Here is a 10876-nt window from a genome sequence, read left to right on the forward strand (position 1 = left end):
TCAGGTTACAATTCGCACTCATGTCCTTGGTAGGATGTTAGAATTTCACAAAGACAATGGAGTTTTAAAGGGAAGCTACTTAGGAATACTGGATGTAGATGTCAGACAAATGCCCCTATAATAATAATGATTCCTTTATTAATATAGTGCACACAGATTACACAGCGCTGCACAGAACTTGCCAAAATTGGTCACTGTCCACAATGGGGCTCAAAACCTAATCAACCTACCAGTATGTTTTGGAGTGTGAGAGGAAACCTACGCAAACATGGAAAGAACATGCAAACTCTTTGCAGATGTTGACCCTGGGACTTGAATCCAGGACCCCAGCACTGCAAGGCTGTAATGCTAACCACTAAGCCACTGTGGTGCCCCACTATATTGACACATGGGCCTCCTTCTGATGGCATAACTGGCACCTCCTACTATGGTCAATAAAGATGTTATATGGCATCCACGGCCTATGGTTAATAGGAACAGGCTAGTGGTCTGTAGAAGACGATGGGTTGATAGAAGCTTCTGTGTGGTGTGGTCTGGAGTGTAGACAGGAGGAATGAAAACTTCCATGGGTCAGAATAGAGACACTAAAAAGCTATATGGACATCACTGGTGTCATATGTCAGGTCAGGTATCAAATATACAATTATATGATCTCTGACTCTGGGTTTAAGGTGCTGTCTCCTTTTGATGACCTTTTTATGAATAGAAACTTGAATCTGACAGCTCTCTGCAGATAGGACACTATGCACAATCTGCTCAGCTCCTCCTGCTCTATAACATGCTGCCTGCAGATAGGACACTATGCACAATCTGCTCAGCTCCTCCTGCTCTATAACATGCTGCCTGCAGATAGTACACTAAGTATAATCTGATCAACTCCTCCTGCTCTATAACATGTCACCTGCCCATAGGACACTATGCACAATCTGCTCAGCTCCTCCTGCTCTATAACATGCTGCCTGCAGATAGTACACTAAGTATAATATGATCAACTCCTCCTGCTCTATAACATGTCACCTGCCCATAGGACACTATGCACAATCTGCTCAGCTCCTCCTGCTCTATAACATGCTGCCTGCAGATAGTACACTAAGTACAATATGATCAACTCCTCCTGCTCTATAACATGTCACCTGCCCATAGGACACTATGCACAATCTGCTCAGCTCCTCCTGCTCTATAACATCCTGCCTGCAGATATACTACACATTCAAGGTTACAGTTTCCCTTAAATTAATTCCTTTATCTATTATTGTTGGAGCAATGCATCACCCAGCTATGAGGCTCTGAGAGTCCATCAGCAGATGCTAGGCTGCTCTTTAAATCATTCCATAGATTGTAGTAAACCAGTTGCTTATGGGATGCAACAGTATAGGAGGACACAAAACTCTCCTGGAAGGCCCTACTGGATTTATAAATAGCATCCATTGAGGCCATTCCCTATGTAAGCTACTTGTGAATAAGGTAGTGTATAGTAATTATAGCTTCATAGGTGAAGCACTGGGAATGTTCTTCACATTACGATAAAAGGTTAACCATTCACACATCACTGTCAAATATACGTTACCACTTGATATAACTTTGTGGTTGTCTCCAGAGGACAGGGTCATTACAATTACTATGAAGTTTAAAGAAATTAGACAGTCAACTCCAACCTTCTGACCTTTCCTGACCACTGATGGAGAAGGTATTTCCTCTACAATTACCCAATGTGAGGGTAATGAAGGATTAGGAGAAGCTCCCAGAAGTACTACTAGTCAAGAGTATATTTAGTAGTATACAACAACCATCTGCTACAATCCATCATTTATTAGTGAAAATCTTAATGGGATATTCCGAGAATATGAACGTCTGATACAAAAACCCATGATGCTATAACTAAATGAATATAACAAAACTCAATGTCATTAGTCACAAAATGGAGATTAAATAGTTTGATTTTATGATTCACCAAATTTTATGGGCTTTAGTAGGTGGAGGTATCACCAAGATGGCCGTCACTGAAAACTACAAGTCCCATGATCCTTTAGTTCTCAGTAGCTGCTGCTCCCTCTTATGCTCTGCTCCCAGTGGTGATGTAATAGACTGTCCTACTCTGTTACCATAGTAATGATGTGTAACTGCCATTACTGCACATGGCATCACTGAGATGACATCACCAGAACACTGGTCATACTGGATGCACTGCAACCAACCAACCACAGCCAAACATACTGATGATCACATGACCTGTCCAGGCAGGTGCCGGACATGTGATGTGGACATGTGACCAGCGGCCATCTTCTGGCCTGTGTCTGCTCCATGCAGAGAAAATCAATGGACTGATTAAAGGGCCAGTAGCATTTTAATTCTCCATTACAGTGTATGTCCTCAACAGTTTTCTGCTAAGGGGAGCAAAATTTTAAATAACAACTAATTACATATTAGCTTAGATCATAAGAACCCATTTGCATATGAATTATGCTTATTCCTGGAATACCCCTTTAATTTTGCCATACTTGCCATAGTTCATAGTGCTAAAGAAATGTTGCTGCCTTCTCGTATATGTGGCTTTCATGGAGTTATGGAGGCCAAGGTGGCCGACCAAGTCTTTAACACATGAACTCAGCTGGAAATGAAGCAAATTTGGCACAAATTGGGGCAGATTTACTTACCCGTCCCGTCGCGATCCCCAAGGTTCAGACGAGGATGAAGTCCGGCGCGATTCTTCAAGATCGTGCGTCCATTTTCCTGCATCTGTCACTTCCCTGCTGAGGTTCGCCGAAGTTCACCTTCTTCTTCCTGGTGTATGTTAGTGCATTGTCTTGCGACACAATTTGAATTGTAAATCCCGTGCTCAGTCAGAATCAGTCGGGTTGTCTGTCGGCCACGCCCTGGATTTGTGTCGCATGCAAGTCTGCGCCAAAATGCGATTGCATGCACTAAAAATGCGCGGACCCTTAGTAAATGAGTGCCATTATTTCCCCTAAACTAACAACTAATTCAAAATAGGGTTGTTCACTGAATTTATCAATGGGTTGTTGAATTCGGTGACAAGTGGACAACGGTTTTCCCTGAGAACTTGGTAGCGTGAAGTGAAAGGGAATCTGCCATCAGGAATTTTACATTTTCACCGAATGACAAGCTCCCTAAGCCTTTATAGTAATATTTCCCAACCTGCTTTCATAATTAACATTAATTGTCCTACTCACTTTTAAAAGTAGATGAAAGTTTACCTGGCTTTCTGCCAGCAGAGATTTCACCAACATTTGGAGAGAGAAAGATCTGGATCGAACACAATACTTCCTCTGCACCTGCCCTGGACTAGGTGCAGATCTGCGCTTGAAAAGTCTCAAAAAATAGAGAAAAAAAATGACACAAAAGGTAAATGTCTAATGAAATATCTGGAAAACAAAAACACTTAAGGCACGGTTGAAAAAAGACAAATGTCCATCAAGTTCAACCAGTGAAGGGAGGGGATTGGATAAGGAAGAGATTTATGAGAAAAAACTCTATATAACATAACCATCAATGTTATTTAGGTGTAAAAAGACATTTAGGCCCTTCTTGAAGCTCCCTGCTGTCCCTGCTGTGACCAGCGCCTGAGGCAGGCTATTCCACAGATTGACAGTTCTCACAGTAAAAAAGCCCCATCTAAACCTTGTTTTCTCCAGACGGAGACAGTGCCCCCTCGTCTTTTGATTTGATTTAATCTGGAACAACTTACCACTATATCTTTTATATGGACCATTTTGTATGGACCAGTTCAGAGACATTGGGGCAAATTTATCAGAGCCTCTGCGCCACGTCAGTGGTGTAGAAGACCTGAAATAATTGCAAATGCTAGTTTATTGCTAGCACTTGCGATTATTTAGCCCACACTGCCTCCTTTAAACCAGTGGGGCGTGAAGAGGCGTTAAGGGGAGATGCGACTGACCGGGAGTGGGCCGGCGTGGGGTGTTACTGTCCCCGCGCCTGCACACTCGCTGATGCCGGCGACTTTTAACATGTGCAAGCGCTGCGCAGCACCCGGAAGGGGCCCCTTGATACTCCCAGCAGGAGCCACATACCGGTGGGGCTCTTATACGCCGGCATAGGAGCACTGGCGTATGATAAATATCCCCTGTCATCTTCATTATTTATGTGCATATGTTTCCTTCCACCATGTGTGTGACCATGAGGTCAGGTTCACCCTCTCTTGACCACTTTCATTGGTCAGTGTCAACTAAGATCATGGTGTTTCTAGGTAAAAGTGGGCAAGAGATTTGCAATTGCGGTGACCCAACATTAGGAGGGATGTGGAGTAGCTCCATAGGGGATATGACATTAGCCTCTTTTATTGTGACAATGTTAAAGAAATTGTGTGACATTAACAAGTTTAGGTTCATCTCTTAGTCACCAAAGGTGAATCTTGGCTTTATGGACCATTAAGCCGAGACCCCGCTCTAAGGTTTATACTTATGTACGCTTAAACTTTGTCAAATATTTGATCCTATATCTTGGTGAAACGACCCGTTCATCCCATTATCCCCCTCACACATTGTTCCGTTTATCTTCTATGGGTATTCAAGATGCACACATGCTTCTCCAGATAATATAATTACTTACTGCTATGAAAATTACAACCTCCTCCAAGAAGACGGACCATTTTCATATCACTAGAATCATTTTCTGCGTAATCTTTGCAATAGAAAATGCCACAGGGAAAATTACAATTAGAGCGGACTGTGTGTTGATTACTTTGTACTGGAGAGATTGAACATGCAATCACTTTATTACGGCCATCATTACCTTTAATACTTGGCAATATGGTTTTCATAAAACTTCAGTCTTAATTACTGCTGCAGTTTTCCGTACGGCACCAATAATGGATAGAATTTTTTACATCTAAATAGACTAAAAAGATGTATAAATTTCATAAATCGTACAATTCGGTTCGTATTGTTGTGTCAATCTTTTTCTCCCGCTGTTTGGATATCTGTGGATCTCAGGAGAGTAGAGATAGCAAGTTTGGTAAACATTTCATCTGTATTGAGAAAATACAATTTACAAAAGGTAGTAATAAAAGTAGTAATAAAATAACAATACATTTTAATCATCAAAGGAAAACATTCACAGCACCAGCCACCTGTGTTTGTTGTGTGCCATATAGCTGTATCCGGGGCACTGTCCTGGGCCATGTAAAAAAAACAAATGTTAATACTTGGGTCCTACTACTCCCAGCGCCTGGGAGGAGCTTGACCTATTTTCATTATATTCCGAAAACTTTGCTAGAACCTAGAGTCATGCTCCTCCCTTCAGGAACTGGTATAATACAATGAATCTGCTTTGACTGGAGTGTACCTTTAAGTGCGCATGCGCTGGATTTTGGGTGAATGTGCAATGAAGCTAGTGTGTACTTATACTTTTTCACTGGGCCATAGGCAACTGAAGCAGCAGAGGTAATTGGATTAAAGGGAACCTGTCACCATATTTTTCACAAATAGAGCTGGTGACAGGTTCCCATAGAGCCATAGAGCCACCCCAAAAATTGTCTTCCTCACATCCCCACAAAATCAACTTTGTTACCTTACCTGGCATATAGCAAGATATTGCAGCTCATCCAGCTTGTCCAGGTGCTCCTCTCCACCATTCAGCACTTCATGTCATTTGACCAGGGCAATGACATTTGCAAAATGTAGCCCATGTATGTATCTGATCACATGAAATCACAGCATGCTTCCATGGAGACATGATGAGCAGCAGAAGTCCATGGGGGCATGCTGTAATTTCATGAGATCAGATAAATATATGGGGTACATTTTGCAAATGTTAGTGGGTAGTGCACCTTAGATTATATGATTCTGGTCACATAAAAAGCTGAATGAGAAAAAGGAGGCATGGGGCATGGTGAGGAGCTACTGTATTCAGCCTAGAAAGACATACCCACTACTGTTCGCTGCTAGATCTGGCTTTATGCCAGGTAAGATAGCAAAGTTCATTTTATGGGGATGTGAGGGAAACAATTTTTAGCTAATAGAACGGTGGCATTTAGTTTATAGGGCTCTATGGGAACCTGTCACTAGCTGTAATTGTGAAAAATGTGGTGACAGTTTATCTATAATCTCTGGTTAGAGAAATTATCATGGTCCTTAAGAGAATTCAGATTGTACTCTTTGGAACACTTAACCATTAAGCTACAAGGACCTGGGGTTGTTCATGTCCTAAATTAACTAATGTCTCAACCAAAATATATCCTCACAGATCAGCACAAGCTCGACCGCATAGCCCTTTGTAGGTACTGGCCCTTCACTAGACCTGCCACCATTCTATACCTAAAGAAGGGACTGATTCCCTCTCGTAACTTGGCTGTTTTCCTAAATTATTGTACTTTATTTTGGTGCTTCTTTTTCTTGTATTTTGTAATTCTATTGATCTTTTTCTATTTTTTTAACCACATGCATGTTAACAATTGGAGGAGTGCCCCTGCAAAGTCTAACAAGGTCTAATCCATGTTAACAGTGGCAGATTATGCAGGAACATTCCCCAAACTAGTAACACCCAGGAGGAAAAAGAAAAGGAACAATTTTTTTTAGGACAATCTGTCCTAAAACATCATCTAAAACAATGTTAAGATTGAATATTTTTGTTGCGTTAGCTCTGTAGATACGTAACACTTTGGAAAATCATCAGGAAACATAAAGTTCTGGCTACGAAATGTTATTTTTGTTTTTATTTTAAATGAATAAATTATTTTTCATTGTGAACATTAAAAGGAACTGAACAGTTATATATTTTTAAACAAACGCAGAAATTACTCGTTCTCTGTCTTTTGTGCTGAATTCTTTATAATTAATGCATTTAATGTGACTGCCTTTAACCTTCCATGTAAATTGTTCTTTAACGTAAAAGCGGAGGGATTCATTATTTTTATCTGTTTTGTTTAACTTACATGAATATGTCCTCTTACTTATTATGTCGCATTTGTTTCACAAAGGTCTAAAACAAAATGAACAGTGGAAAAAAAGTTTAGATTTTATATATATATACTGTATGTAGTAAGTGGCTGCCTGTACATCTATTAAGAGCATTTCCTTTTTTTTTCTTCCAATTTTTCCCACTTTTTACCCCAAATCAATCTCTTTTCATTCTATTTTCTACTGATTTACCTTACCGCACACCCTGGCACCATAATGAGCACCCGCAGTCCCCAGCCCTATAGATGGCCAGGGACACCAATCATGATCAGCACAGAAGAGCCTGGCAGCGTGCATCACCACCAGTGGACCATCTGAGGAAATCAGAGCCTGCAGTGCCAAGTGCACAATCTGGCTCATCGGAAACCTCATTTGCAAAGTTACTGTGACCCCACACATAATTGAGCTGCCCATGTATCCACAGCTGATGGGTCACCTCAGGAGTAAGGGTACTGCAACCCTCATTGGCAGCAGACCACATCACCACCAGTGCAGAGGCTCCCCATAGAAACGGTAGCACTTACACCATCTGGCACATTGTAGACCATATAGCTGTCACCAACCACTAGAGCTTTGCCACTGAACTAAATCAGGAGCGATCCCCCCAGACTTGCTCTAACAATGGCCAAAGCTCTATGCAATAGATTCCAATTGTCCCCGGAATGACCAGCAGGTCCAACGGCACAGGCACCAGCAGCACCATCAGAGACAACACCTCAGGTGTCTTCACCTTAACAGCGGCACCACCGCCATTACCAGCAGAAAATACACAGGTACCATCACCGCCGTCCAGCAGCACCTATGGCATCACCAGCAGTAGCACCCAACCAACTCATGTTAAAACTGATTTTTTTGCACTGAGCTGAACTGTACACAATAATTTCCCAAACAGGGTAAATAAAATGTGATTCCATTCTGTATTTTTGAAAATTTGATTTTTTTAATTGCCCGGTGTAGACTATGTAAATATGTACAAGAATATGCAATATTCATCCTTCATCCATAATAATAAAAGTATAACACTGAAAATCATTGAGAAACAGAATTAACCTGCCCTCTTTCTGCTTCCCCCCAGTTGCAATATCAAGGATATGATAGTCTAAGATCAATTTGGTGTTTGCATTTTTAAAATCCATCCACGTGATTGAAAAATATCGCCCCAGTAGGTTATATGGGAATAAGAAACAGCAAGAAACCAGAGGGACAATTTAGTGTATCTAATGTCACCTGCTTTATACCATCTGAGAGTCAAATCATCATTTTAGCAGGATTTACTCATTATAAAACATACCGTAACTTTCAATAGTGTTAAGGATAAAATGTAGCACAAAATAGGACTCCATATATTTGGCTTAAAAATACACAGACAATTAGTACAAATGCCCGAGGGTTATCATTATTGGGTATATACCAGGGCTCATAAGAAAAAAGGGTTGATCTTACCAGGTAGTCGGTCAGGATTTGTCATCATAGGTGTCCAGACTCAAGTAGAGAACCACTATTACACCCTATTTTTCATTCGGCAGTATCCCTAGTCCCTGAAATTTGCTTCCGTCCTAACAAGGACAGTCCCATCACTGACCCTAATCTGCACCTGTGAACCTATTATATGTGTACCTGTATGAAGAAATCCCTACGCATTTCGTGCACCTGTCATGGCGCACTCATCAGGGGAATAATCCAGTATTCTTGCAATGCAGCGATAAAGTTCAATTGGGCAATCTCTAGAAATGTCTAGGTACGCCTACTGACTTTACTGAGACATCCGGTATACCTATACCGTCAGTGTTAGGCCTCATTCACATGGCCGTCTGGGGGGATGTATATGCAGCTCCAAATTTGGCAATGGCGGCCTGGCGGTGGTATGGTGCCAAATGCTCTATATTTCCCCATGTGTGCAGCCGTGTCCATGCTTTTGTCTATGGAGGGGTCACCTGCTCCTCCTCGCCAGCGCACAGCGGTATGCCCCCGGGCTGCGTCCGGATGGGCATACGGCTGTATGAATGTACCCTTAGCTTGTTTCTGCAGTGGCAGACAGCTAATAGCGTGGGCACAGTGCAAGTGCTGCTCTACGTCCAAAATAGCCAAAACTCTGCCCGGCTCACACCCTTGTTGCAATATGATTGGGTGACGTCACATCCCGTCATCAAAATGGCATCTAAAGCTGAGTGTGTGTGTGTGTGTATGTATGTATGTCTGCTAAAGAAATCTGTACTGTAACATTTACAGTCACCAAATTTTGCACAGTCGCTCTCCGTGACTCAGGGAACATCACAGACCAAGTTTTGACCCAAAACTTTCACCCCACGCTTTCCAAAATCCACTTATTACCCACCATATACAGAAGCCATTGTCTGTTGTTGCTGTGGCAGTTGAAAGCTGAGCTGTGATTGACAGTCACTGGAATGAGAGTGCCCGAGACAGACAGTCACTGGAATGAGAGTGCCCGAGATAGACAGTCACTGGAATGTGAGTGCCAGAGACAGACAGTCACTGAAATAAGAGTGCCTGAGAGACAGTAACTGAAAGAGACTACCAGAAACAGACAGTGTCAGTGACAGGGAAGGTCAGTAAAAGAGACAGTCAGAGACAGTCTCACACAGTCTATAGAAAATATAATATAAAATATTGTTGTTAACTAGTTCTATTTTGTTATAGATAAGAGCAGTTATTTACTATCCCGGCAAGCCGGGAACTGCAGCTAGTATATGTATAAAAGAACAAAATGTATGGCTTTATATGGTTGGTTACGGATAATGGAAAAACAGAGTCAAGGTGCCTAATTTATTTACAGAAAGAAAGATACAAATGTTGTTCAGGGGTATACATCACTCACATCACCAGAGAGTTAATGAAACCTCCTGGTGTACAAATGAAAATCGTCAAAAAAGTTATACTCATTGTGGGACATATAGGTCTATATTTAACATGTTTATATATGCAGTTTAATGCAGTATTAAGTTTAAAGACTCATTGAGACCCTTTGGGTAACTGTATCTAAGTTGAGAATCCATTTTGTTTCACATCTTAGAATGGGTTTGTCCTAGTGATCTCCCCTCTTTTGTTCTAGGACTGATGTTAAAAATATATACCTGTACTTCCTGCAGATGTGTTTGTTTGTTTGTGAATCCTGCTTCGTGACCTCTCTTTAATGTAGGGAGGGAACAATTCACAGTTACTGGCCACTGGTTAGGGTGGAATGAGTAAGTAGGCGGGGATAGTTAAGGCAGTTCAGATTTAGAGCTTACAGTCCTCTCCTGTCCAGAGTTCCAATTAAAATTTCACCACCTGCCTCTTACCTGCAGCTTAGCTTTGGTCCAGCAATAGCTTATCTGCGGTGATTCACAGCCTGCACACTGCTCGCCTGCTCTCTTTGTCTTCCAAATCTGTGTGGTCTAATCGCTATAAAGGGCAGGGCTTCAAAATCAAATATTAGTCCTGCCAACCCTTCATTCAATTATTATAGAAGTTTTCTTCTCAGCTCCATAACTTCCTTGCAAGTTGTGTGTGTTTTATTATCCTGGCTTTGGCTTGTTATTCTGACTACTCTTCTGTCTGGTGCTTTTATACTGCATGGCCCTGTTTGTTTTCACCCACCTCTATCAACTTCTTTTACCTGGTCTTGTTCTTTTTTCCCTATATCAATGTTTTGCAATTTTTACCGTAGGAAGGAATTGTCGTCCAGTTGTCCCTAGGGTACGTGAGGGAAGCAGGCAAAGCTTTTGGTGGATTCATTATCAGGGCTTACTGTCTTGTCTGTTTTCCTGTATCTGGTCCCCCCATTGCAGCAATCTTTTTCTTTTTTAACATTTAAGATTCTATTTTTTTTTGTCTGGATGCAGAAGGAAGGACTAATAATATCTGGCCACAATATTTTTAAGCAAAAAAATCATAATTTTTTTTTTTACCAAATACAAGTTTCTTTAAGGTTCTGTACTTAG

At 41.4% G+C, this 10876-nt stretch overlaps 1 long non-coding RNA gene across 1 annotated transcript; it reads right to left on the reverse strand.

Moving 5' to 3' along the window:
• Window positions 1–4774: 4774 nt before the first annotated feature.
• On the reverse strand, window positions 4775–9314 carry LOC140074796 (uncharacterized). The gene is made up of 3 exons (XR_011849278.1): window positions 9271–9314; window positions 6911–6957; window positions 4775–5005 (listed from the first exon to the last, which is right to left on the reverse strand). It is a non-coding gene; the product is annotated as an uncharacterized lncRNA (long non-coding RNA).
• Between the last annotated feature and the right edge of the window lie 1562 nt (window positions 9315–10876).

This window comes from Engystomops pustulosus, chromosome 8 (assembly GCF_040894005.1).
Source record: "Engystomops pustulosus chromosome 8, aEngPut4.maternal, whole genome shotgun sequence".
NCBI lineage: Eukaryota > Metazoa > Chordata > Amphibia > Anura > Leptodactylidae > Engystomops > Engystomops pustulosus.